Source organism: Protomyctophum parallelum (genome assembly GCF_964188405.1).
Source record: "Protomyctophum parallelum genome assembly, chromosome: 12".
In the NCBI taxonomy this organism is placed as follows: Eukaryota; Metazoa; Chordata; class Actinopteri; order Myctophiformes; family Myctophidae; genus Protomyctophum; species Protomyctophum parallelum.
In genome coordinates, this window is record NC_139712.1 from 22,265,869 (window position 1) to 22,278,124 (window position 12,256).

Genomic DNA, 12,256 nt, shown 5'->3' on the forward strand with positions numbered 1-12,256 from the left:
GAGGCCCACAGATTAATGTTACAGACAGCATCGTCTTGTATTATTAATGACAGTGATGCTGGGTGGCCTGGAGGCTGATCCTCCCAGGGTCTTCCTCAAGGAGCTGTGTAGGAGAAGCACATGGACACATTCACACACAGCAACACTCACCACCATTATGTCAATGATTCAACAGTTGATGTTTTTTTCGGCGAGAGCATGAAATAGGCTACTGTTTTCTCAAACCTTCACATTTCAAGGTATCGCCCTGACAGTATACTGTACAGATGGAACCAAATGGACCCGTCAGGGTTCATTTGGTTCCATTTGTATCCTGTCAGAGTTGCAGACTTGCATGGGTCAATTCAGACCGCCCTAAAGGTACCCACAGACTCCCTGGTATAGGCTACTGCCTGGAATATGTTTTGCCATTCCTCATGTGATCAGAAATGGTTTATTTTTAGATTACCTTGTTTAGTTTCTATAAGGTTTCACAGATCTCTTTATGCTGGACTTATAAAGCATTAAAAATATTTACAAATGTAATCAAAAATATGATCAAATATTGTGTAAAGTAAATGTTTGCTTACCACTAGGCGGTTCCATCTAACCCTAAAATGTAACACATACAACAATATACAGTAAGTAAGTATGTAGGTAAGGCACTTTGTCTAAAATGATCAAAAGTCTTCAAAGAGAGTGAAAATAGCAGATCTACAAAATCACACTGCATTATGCGTTGCTACATCTATTTGTGCTACTGTTTTTCAGCTTGTAAAATATCCCATACAATAAAACAATATTAAAATTATTACAAAAAAAAAAAAAAAAGAAACTACTCCTTTTCACAAAAACTACAGCATTTTAAAAACAAATCAAAACTAAACTGAAATTTAAAATAATAAGGCAAAAACAAAAGGACTGATTAATTCAAAACCATGACCCCTCTCTCTCTCTCTCTCTCTCTCTCTCTCTCTCTCTCTCTCTCTCTCTCTCATGCAAACACACAGTTGAATGATGTGTGAGCAGACTGACACATTGTGCAAGTTGCACATACATACCTTATGTTTCCCATAAGCACACCAGTACTGGACCTTAAGGCATTTATATTGGGAAACACATTTGCTGTAATGACTCATATGTTTCGCCTCGAGCACACAGGTATGTTGCCCGACACACCTGAGAGGAGGAACAGGAGAAGTTATTTATACAGATTAGTGGCTCTCAAAGTGGGGCCTGAGGATGACCCCCAGGGCTACGTGTGTGTGTGTGTGTGTGTGTGTGTGTGTGTGTGTGTGTGTGTGTGGGTGTGTGCGTGCGTGCATGCATGCGTGCATCAGTAGTGTTGATTTTGGCAGCAAATATTGATTTTAGTTTAGTCGTAGTCTTTGGAATAAAACCTAATTTAGATTTAGTCATACGTTCAGACCTGAATATATATATTCGCCTTGCTTCGTCCGGGTTGTACCGCGCCAGGTCGCGCCACTCCCCTTTGCGCATTTCTCGTCTTTGCATTGACACACCTTTAACAAGTCTAGTCTAGTCGACTAAATATCACACTATTTTAGTCGACCAAATCCACCGTTGTTTTTTTGTCGACAAAAATGCAGTTTGCAGGCCTTCATGGTGTTGTAAATGGCAGATTTTACACTTTGTTCGCTGCGACGCGTTGTGCGCTTGTAGATTGGCTATTTTCAGCATGCAACCAAGCATGCATAAAGTGACTTGTGACTTCTCTCTTGTCCCTAACCTTTTAGTATAGTTTTTATTAGTTGACGAAATTGTCAATATACTTAGTCATCATGTTTTTATTCTGTGTAAAACGGTAGTCGACGGACACTTTTCGCCATAGTTTTAGTCGACAAAATCAACACTGGTGTGTGTGTGTGTGTGTGTGTGTGTGTGTGTGTGTGTGTGTGAATTCTTACCGTCTTGCATATCCTTTTGCAGGTGTTGTACATTTATGTGTACGATACGGCTGGGGTTTCAGCCAATGGAAAAACCACGACCTCCTTGCGTATGTGACCTTTGTGGACTGGATGTGATGAGAAGATCCTAATTGTAAAACATCCCAACAGACACTTCACGTTAAATTATGTCTTATATAGTCAATTAACTTTACTCCATCAAACATTTGACATGATCTGTTCAGAAAATATCTGTTAAGAAAAATAAAACAAACAAATATCTTACCACAATTGAGGTGTAACTTGAATTTACCACACCCCAAAGCAGCTGGCAAATCCAATAGTTTTACCGAAACGCACAACGCACGCACGCACGCACGCACGCACGCACGCACGCACGCACACACACACACACACACACACACACACACACACACACACACACACACACACACACACACACACACACACACACACACACACACACACACACACACACACACTTTCTTTACAAGATGGAACATTTGTCAAATCTATATTCAAATTATTTAATAATATTACTCTTTGTATTAAGTGATACACAGTAGGCCTACTTACTCCGATATCTGCTCCGCCTCCTATAGCAGTTAGCCTCCAAGCAAACAGCAGCCAACACTGAAACATAATAATATACACAACACAGTGATGAATTAAATATTAACAATATATGATCCAAATAAATACACATAGTCACCTTATAGTTTCAGGGTCAGTCATCAATCGATTAAGATTAAATTGCATTGTGACATTTTGAAGATAATTAGTTTTTCCACATCGCTGAGTGAAAAGTGATCAAACATGGTCCTGTCATAATGTCATTGTAAATAAGCTTTGATGTAATCCTGCAGCCTTCTCTTTTGTTTAAAGTGGGAAATTTGGTAAATAGGTCTTTTTTTATTGGCCTAAAATATTGTCTATACATACATTAATTAATCTACTTGCTGACCGGCTGTCGGAATTGAGCAATTTATTTATAGGGCTTTATATGTGACCATAACATTAACATCCTAAAGGCATGGCAAGACCTTCAAAATGTCATTATGCTTTATGTGTGACATGTCACACTAGGGGGTTTTCATGATGAATCCATTCCAAGCATTAGTTTTGCACCAAAAAACACTCCATGGGCTACAAACGGCCATATAGCCACTTGCCCAAATGTGCCCAAAATGTGCTGACCTCATCACATTTTGTTATGACGGCTACGGCCGTTTTTAGCCCAAGGATTGTTTTTTTTTGTGCAAAACTAATGATTGGAATGGATTCAGAATCATGAAAACCCCCTAGTTTGAGTTTGACACGTCACATGCTACTTAAAGCATAATACAATTTTGTCATTTTTGCCTTAGGATATAAAGGATGTTAATGGAATGGTCACATAACCCCTATGTATACCCCCTATATACGAAACAAATTGCTCAATACGGACAGCCGGTCAGCAAGTGGATTCATGAATGAAATATTTTAGGGCAATAATAATACTAATAATAATCATAATCATAATAATCACAATCACAATCACAATCATAATAATAATAATAATAATAATAATAATAATAATAATAATAATAATAATTATTATTATTATTATTATTATTATTATTATTGTTATTATAAGAATACAAAAAACTATATACCAAATGTCCCACTCCACACCCCCAGCTGCCAGACTAAAGTCTACTCACCGATGAGGACGCACAGGAGTCTGAGGTTGGCCATGTTGTCAGGTGACAGCAGAACTGATGTACGTTCCTGCTTCAAACCACGCTCTTATATACAACAGTCCTGCTTTTGAGAACTACTAGTTTGCATACACTTATACAACACTGTGTTTGTCAGCACCACACCCAATATTAGTACAGTGATAATTATGCATACAATTGTAGTATAATGTATCTCTTGATTTGGGACAGATTGCAAATATTGCAACATTATAGAATGTGCAATAAGGCAATAGCTTTTGAGATAATAATTAAAAACCAAAATGTAAGATATATACCTAAACATAAGGGGATGTTTACTCGCAACCGGTATACAAATGGATACCTGCGACATGGAGGCCCCCGACCTCCAAGTAGATACGTTTGTGGATGACACCACAGTAGTAGGCCTAGGGCTCATCTCAACGACTCTAACTATACAAGGATGAGGTGGTGCAGCTGGACAGGCTGAGAGTACAGCGTCTTGCAATGGGTCTGGTTAACAAGATTCACTATAGACCGATTCCGTACCGGTTTCATGGTTGCAGCCTACGTATTTCCTGTAGGCGGACTCGACATAGCTGCGGGAGTAAAACCCTCACCAGGCGCACCTCTTCCACTACAGTGAACGGCAGAGTGACTGATGTTAGTTTGCCTCAAACTTTACTCCTTTACCTGCTTTTTTACTAACACTAACATTACAAAGATGCCCAGAACATCGAGATGAACCTGTGTAGTTTATGGCTGCTCCAACAGTAGTGGCAACATAAAAAAAAAAAAAAAACGGAATGTCTAATATCCACCTCGGTGGCGGAGACCAGAGCCATTGAGTAATGGTTGAGACAAAGCAGTGAAGGGTCCTGAAAGATACGTAATTTCAGTCTTACCCAATACCCAATCTTTCTGTTTTATGAACACAAGGCTGCTGTATTTTATACCTCATACTAAGCATTTAAAGTATGAGGTATAAAGTACAGCAGCCTTGTGTTAATAAACAGAAAGATTTGGTATTGCGTTATGTATCTTTCACTGCTTTGTCTCAACCATTACTCAATGGCTCTGGTCTCCGCCACAGCGGTGGATATTAGACATTCCGTTTTTTTTTTTTTTTTATGTTGCCACTACTGTTGGAGCAGCCATAAACTACACAGGTTCATCTCGATGTTCTGGGCATCTTTGTAATGTTAGTGTTAGTAAAAAAGCAGGTAAAGGAGTAAAGTTTGAGGCAAACTAACATCAGTCACTCTGCCGTTCACTGTAGTGGAAGAGGTGCGCCTGGTGAGGGTTTTACTCCCGCAGCTATGTCGAGTCCGCCTACAGGAAATACGTAGGCTGCGACCATGAAACCGGTACGGAATCGGTCTATACACCACCATGATACCCATGTACAAATACCTGTCTAAATACTTCCTTAATGTCAATGAACACTTCTACCACATGAATGAATGTGAACAAATAAGATTTCAACCCGAGACCTGTTCCACCATCCATTGATGACAAAATGTTGCAAATCTGCGAGAAGAACCAGCTATAGTAAAACAAATAATTTACTCACTCACCACCCAAATCAAGGCCATAGTTTAGTGCTAAGAAGTTCTTCAGTTGTTGAAATACAGCCATTTCAATATTTGTCTTTAAAACGGGATTCTTGGCCATTTGTGACGTGTCAGCACAATATGCCAGTGTGGGGAGCTTGAGCAGACTGACGATCCCATAATCACTTGTTGTATGCCCTTGCTCCTTACTCCTTGGGTGCGTTTTTACATTTTTAATTCACTAATAAATTAATTATGAATGATTAATCGAAAAAGGGCTTTGCTACGCCCTCCATATTATTATGGTCAATGCCTGTGTGAAAAGTGGAAGTGATTGGTGCAGGCGGTGTGGAGCTACAGCAGTGACAGTGACAGACAGACATTATAGTATGATGATGATGATGATATAGACCACCATCAGCCTCTTTGATGTGGGACCTGAGACGAGAGTGTGGCTGCATGACATTGAACTGGACCATGATAATACATCAAAGAAGAGTGGCTTGATGTGTATGTTTTTTTAACATTAAATTCCCATTGACAATGAATGGAGAATTTTACGTCATAGTGTATGAGCAAATTAGGTAGTACATTTTACGTCATGATGATGTACAATGATAAGACTAAGATTGCCCCTCACTTCAAACGGGTGTGATTTGAGTTAAAAACGTTCGCTCTGAAAGAATATAATTAAATGATTTGCGCAACATTTTCATGATTTTTCAAAAATATATAGCTATTTTTCAATAGCTAAAGTATGACATAATGCTTAAAGATGGAGTGCCACGATTTTTTCCACCCTAATCAAGGTTATTATTATGATATAAGGAGGAAGATATTTTTCCAAAAAGTGTACAGTATTTGTTAAAATCAATATTTGCAATCTGTCCCAATTCAAGAGAAACATTATACTACAATTGTTTGCATAATTATTACTATACTAATATTGGGTGTGGTGCTGTCAAACACAGTTATAGGTGTATGCAAACTACTAGTTTGCATTGTTATGTACCTGACCTAGGGGGTGCCAAGATACACAACAAAAAACAGGGGAGACGCAGTTGACCAAAGAAATATAATTTATTAACTAAACAAAAATAGTAAATGTAAGGAATAAATCATGATTGAACAGATAAAGTGTGGAGATCAGTATTCAGTGGTGTAGTGCATGTATGCACGAGTGAAATGTATGTGTGTGCGTGTTGTATGGATTAACAGAAATGTTGAGAAGTGTGCATGGTGGAGTGCAGGAGGCAAATGAAAGGAACAGATCTGGGGAAGGACTGGGGAAGCAGGCATTTATATGACGTCGCACCCGGGCCCAGGTGCGAGCCACTTAGGCTGATCATCATGTCTAGCTCTGCTCCCCAATCCTATTGGATACAAAGAACAGAGGTTACTATAGGGCAAACAGTAAACACAACATATACCTAAACCAGACAACCTAAGAGTAATATGTATATGACACACAATATAGGGAACCGTCACAGCATACACCTATGTACTGTGTTTGAATTGGGACAGATTGCAAGTATTGATTTTAACAAATACTGTACACTTTTTGGAAACAGTTATTCCTCCTTATATTATAATAATACCTTATAATAGATAGATAGCTAGCACAATAAATCCTGTATTGCAGCTGCCAGCAACAGATCATTAATTTTCTTAGCATTGAGTGTGACTACTGCTGTGGGACAGAAGCTGTTACTGCATCTGAATCAACAGTTCGAACAGGGAGTGACTGGGGTGGGAAGTGTCCTTTATAACGTTGTGTTTTTCTTTAGACAGCGGGATCTGTGTAGGTCTTCCAGTGTGGGGAGAGAGGGCGGCCAACGCTCTTTTGGGCTGTGTTATTGACCCAGACTCTCTGGAGCTGTTTCCTCTGAGCTGCTGTGCAGCTGGTGTAGCACACACATTGTGTCAATATGCTCAATGTAGCACAGGTCAAATGAAACCAGCAGTCTCTGTGTGATGTTGTTGCCCCTGAGCACCCTCAGGAAGTATAGAGTCTCTGCTGGGCCTTTTTCAGCAGCTCAGAGGTGTTCACCGTTCACGCTCCAGGTCAAGCCCTCCACAAAGTGGACTCCCAGAAAGCGGAAAGAGGACACCTTCTCCACACTGTCCCCATTCATGATCAGTGGTGGAATGTCTGTTTTCTTCCTCCTGTATAGTCGATGACTCCTGGGTCTTTGAGGTGTTTAGGAGCAGGTAGTTCTCTCTGTAACCACTCTGTCAGCTGATTGATTGATTTGATTGATTGAAGTATTTATTAACAGTTTACAGAATTACAGTACATTTCAAGCACTACTCTATACAGAAACTGTTAACTGTGGACGACACCATAAAGCGTTACACTTGGTTACAATATGGGTCCACCATTTTCCATCCTAATTGGCTAACATTGGCTTTCAACGTTTGCAGGATTGCCCCGTTTTGAACAAAAAGCCTCAAATCATCCAATTGCCATCCAAGGAAGAAATGGCACCCTTTTCACATTGGCCTATTATAGCACCACCAGGAGGCCACAACCTGACCTGCCCTGGTGGAGACCTGTGCTGATGGGCACTTTATCTAGTTGAAGTATTTATTAACAGTTTGCAGAATGACAGAATGACAAGCACAACTCAATACAGAAACTGTTAACTGTGGACGACACCATAAAGCATTACACTTGAATACGGTCCACCATTTTCAATTCATCAGAACATTTTGAGACGTACAAATATACACTTCTATATAGCCAAACAGGAAATCATCATAAAAGGGATGTCATTTGTTTGTGCCGAATCTGGGTTGCACATGGTTTGTTGAACTCCCGCTGGTGTTGCGGGTGTTGGACTTCGTTGACATGAAGGAAGTATTTAGACACATGGGTATCATGATGGTGTAGCGAATCTTGTGGACCAGACCCATTGCAAGATGTTCTCTCAGCCTGTCATGTATAGACAGACTCATCCCCGTGGAGATGAGCCCTATGATGATGCAATATTTCAATCATGATGCAATATTTGCAATATTTGCAATATTTGCAATCTGTCTCAATTCAAGAGATACATTATGCCACAATTGTATACATAATTACTACTTTAGGCTACTAATACTACTATATATACTAATATTGGGTGTGGTGCTGTCAAACACAGGTTTATATAAGTGTATATAAACTAGTAGTTCTCATAAGCAGGACTGTATAAGAGCGTGGTTTGAAGCAGGAACGTACATCGGTTCTGCTGTCACCTGACAACATGGCCAACCTCAGACTCCTGTGTGTCCTCATTGGTGAGTAGACTCTTTAGTCTGGCAGCTGGGGGTGTGGAGTGGGACATTTGGACGTCAAACTAGGAATGGAGACGACTTGGACACCCCATCATGCAGAACTGAGAGATACAGAAAATCACCAATCCCATATATGTGCGGACTTTTACATGATAGTGGATTTTAGATTTAAGTTTTACACCATTTGGATTCTTAGATAGGCTATTGCATTTTAGATTTGAAGTTTTATATTTGTGATCGCCAAAATAATTCAGTGTTTTTAATGGCACCCGCCTTTTAAAACCAGTGATCATGCTGAAAGTTGAATAAAAAACATTAAAAAATTAGTATATTGTATTATTAATATTAGTATTAGTATTAGTATTAGTAGTATTAGTATAATTACCCTAAAATATTACATTCATGAATCCACTTGCTGACCGGCTGTCGGGATTGAGCAATTTGTTTTTTATAGGGGTTATGTGACCATTCCATTAACATCCTATATATCCTAAGGCAAAAATGTCAAAAATGACAAAATTGTAAATATGCTTTAAGTAGCAAATTGTGACGTGTCAAACTAGGGGGTTTTCATGATTCTGAATCCATTCCAAGCATTAGTTTTGCACAAAAAAAAACAATCCTTGGGCTAAATTTTGTCATAACAAAATGTGATGAGGTCAGCACATTTTGGGCACATTTTGGGCAAGTGGCTATATGGCCGTTTGTAGCCCATGGAGTGTTTTTTGGTGCAAAACTAATGCTTGGAATGGATTCATCATGAAAACCCCCTAGTGTCACATGCTACATAAAGCATAATGACATTTTGAAGGTCTTGCCTTGCCTTATAGGATGTTAATGTTATGGTCACATATAAAGCCCTAAAAATAAATTGCTCAATTCCGACAGCCGGTCAGAAAGTAGATTAATGAATGTATGTATATAGACAATATTTAGGCCAATAAAAAAAATACCTATTTACCAAATTTCCCACTTTAAACAAAAGAGAAGGCTGCAGGATTACATCAAAGCTTATTTACAATGACATTATGACAGGACCATGTTTGATCAGTTTTCACTCAGCGATGTGGAAAAACTAATTATCTTCAAAATGTCACCATGCAACTTAATCGATTGATGACTGACCCTGAAACTATAAGGGTTTGTGACTATTTGTATTTATTTGGATCATATATTGTTAATATTTAATTCATCACTGTGATGTGTATATTATTATGTTTCAGTGTTGGCTGCTGTTTCCTTTGAGGCTAACTGCATCAAGGAGGAGAGTAAGTACTGTGTTGTATTTATTGCATATAAATTACTATCACTTAATAGTTAATACAAAGAGTAATATGATTAAATAATTTGAATATAGATTTAGCAAATGCTCCATCTTGTAAAGGAAGCGTGTGTGTGTGTGTGTGTGTGTGTGTGTGTGTGTGTTTCGGTAAAACTATTGGATTTGCCAGCTGAAGAGGGGTGTGATCAATTCAAGTTATTCCTCGATTGTGGTAAGATATTTTCTTGTTTTATTTTTCTTAACAGATATTTTCCTAATAGATCATGTCAAATGTTTGATGGAGTAAAGTTAAGTGACTATATAAGACATCGAGTCCACAAAGGTTACATACGCAAAGAGGTTGTGGTTTTTGAGGTGGGGTTCCCCCACATGGTATAAAACACATAAATGTACAACACCTGCATCTGAATCTGCAAAAGTGTAAGAATTCACAAAATACACATTATAATGGCACGTGGCAATCGTGCATTTTAATTTATTTTCAACTCTATTTCCGTCAATACACAGTGACAGGCAATTTACATAACATTGAAAGCAATGTTATACATTATTGGAGAAGGAGAGAATGTCCACACAGTGTTGAGTAGCTCCCACTGGAATTGTATTTAATAATAAAGGATGACAACTTTCGACCCCTTGTGGGTATACAGATAGGGGCATGTTTTAACAATGAACAAGCCACTGTTTGCGCAACATTTTCATGATAAAAAAAATATATATAACTAATATATAGCTATATAATATATAGCTATTTCAATAGCTAAAGTATGACATAATGCTTAAAGTTGGATTGCCACGATTTTTTTCCACCCCAATCATCAGCCATTATTATAATTGTGACGGTTCCCTATATTGTGTGTTATAATATAACACACAATAAAGCGATGTTTACTTCAGCGTACACGCTTGTGTGCTCAGACTTTGGGGGATGCAGTTTATTTGTTTGATAATTTGAATCTGTTAAGAGTTTGGGTTATTTTGCAATTTTAATTTGATTACGTTTTGTGCTTACTGGTTTTAACCAGCTGGGGGACTTTCTGAGCGCACATAGCCAGGATGGTTATAGGCCTACGCTAGAGGCATTTATGGCTTGTCCTTCTGAAGAGCTGTTAATGCAATGCACCAATGCAATGCACCAAAGATCAACTAATTAAAATAGCAGACCATTATAGAATTAAACTTGATTCAAACGACAAGACGACAAAGGAATCCGTACAAGGGGTGTTGAGGCACCATTTGTTTGAAGAGAAGGAGTTTGCAGAGCCAGAGAAGGTGTCTCCTCCGTTAAACGCCGCATCGGCGGTGCCTACAGTAATGATGTCAGGGACAGGTTTAACTTTCGAACAACAAAAAGAGTTAATGATGTTGCAGGCTAAAATGACGGCTGACGCCACTGAGACGCAATATGCAATTGAAAAAATGAAATGTCAAGTAGAGCAGAACAGGCTGGACTTGATAAGGGAGGAAGATTTCAGTTGCTGCACAAGTATCTACTACAGAACCTGCAGAGTCCGCAGGGGGTTTTGATATTAATGGAAATCTACGTCTGGTGCCCAAGTTTTCAGAACGTGATCCCGAGGCATTTTTTGCCATGTTTGAGCGTGTGGCCGACGTGCGTATGTAACCTGGGCGCTAAGGCCCGGAAACAGAACCAGACTACGCCACAATGGGAATTTCACCCAGAGAATATAAAACACAAGCCCACTGGGCAAAGTGAATGAAGAGAAGGGGAGCAGTTTGAAATATATATTGTTTTATTATGTTGAATACAAAAGGTTAATTAAAAGAGACTTTAATCATAATCAATATCGAAAGGGGTCTAAAATGGCAATAACCTACAATAAATACCAGTAGCCGGGGGTACCAGGGGTGTCCTTACTGACAGGGGGAAGGCAGGGAGTGAGGGAGTGAGGGGAAAGAATCACCGCCACCAAGGACGCACACTTCAAACACGTTCGCACTGCAAGAAAACAGAAAAGGAGTTATATACACACACACACACACACACACACACACAACACTGGTTTCACAATAAAAGGCAAGCCACAGTATAAAAGTATAACATGCAAGTAAAATCCCCATACAGCCTCTAGTACCACGTGACCCAACACCTGTCGGGGCTACAACCCTAGCCCTCCCAGCTACAGGCAATGCTGGTATAGCCAGAGCCTAATACTATAATATATATTAGAGCTGGGACTCGATTAAAAAAAATAATCTAATTAATCAGAGGCTTTTTTAATCGCATATCATTATTTGACCCGAGAACAGTGAGAAAGCAATTTTTTCAAATGGATTTTGGTATACTAGTGAATCAATGAATAGTGAATACATAAGTTTAAGCAATAAAACATTGTTTTTGTAGTAATAGGGGTAATCATTCTTTATTGAATAATTGCACACAACTGTGCTGTAATCCACGCTACCACCCATTTCCAATCCACGGGGACAAGCAAAGTGATCTCAGCGGCTTCCCCCAGTCTGGTGAACTGTCTGCGGTTTCTGGTGGTGTTATTGTCTGAGGACACGGAACTT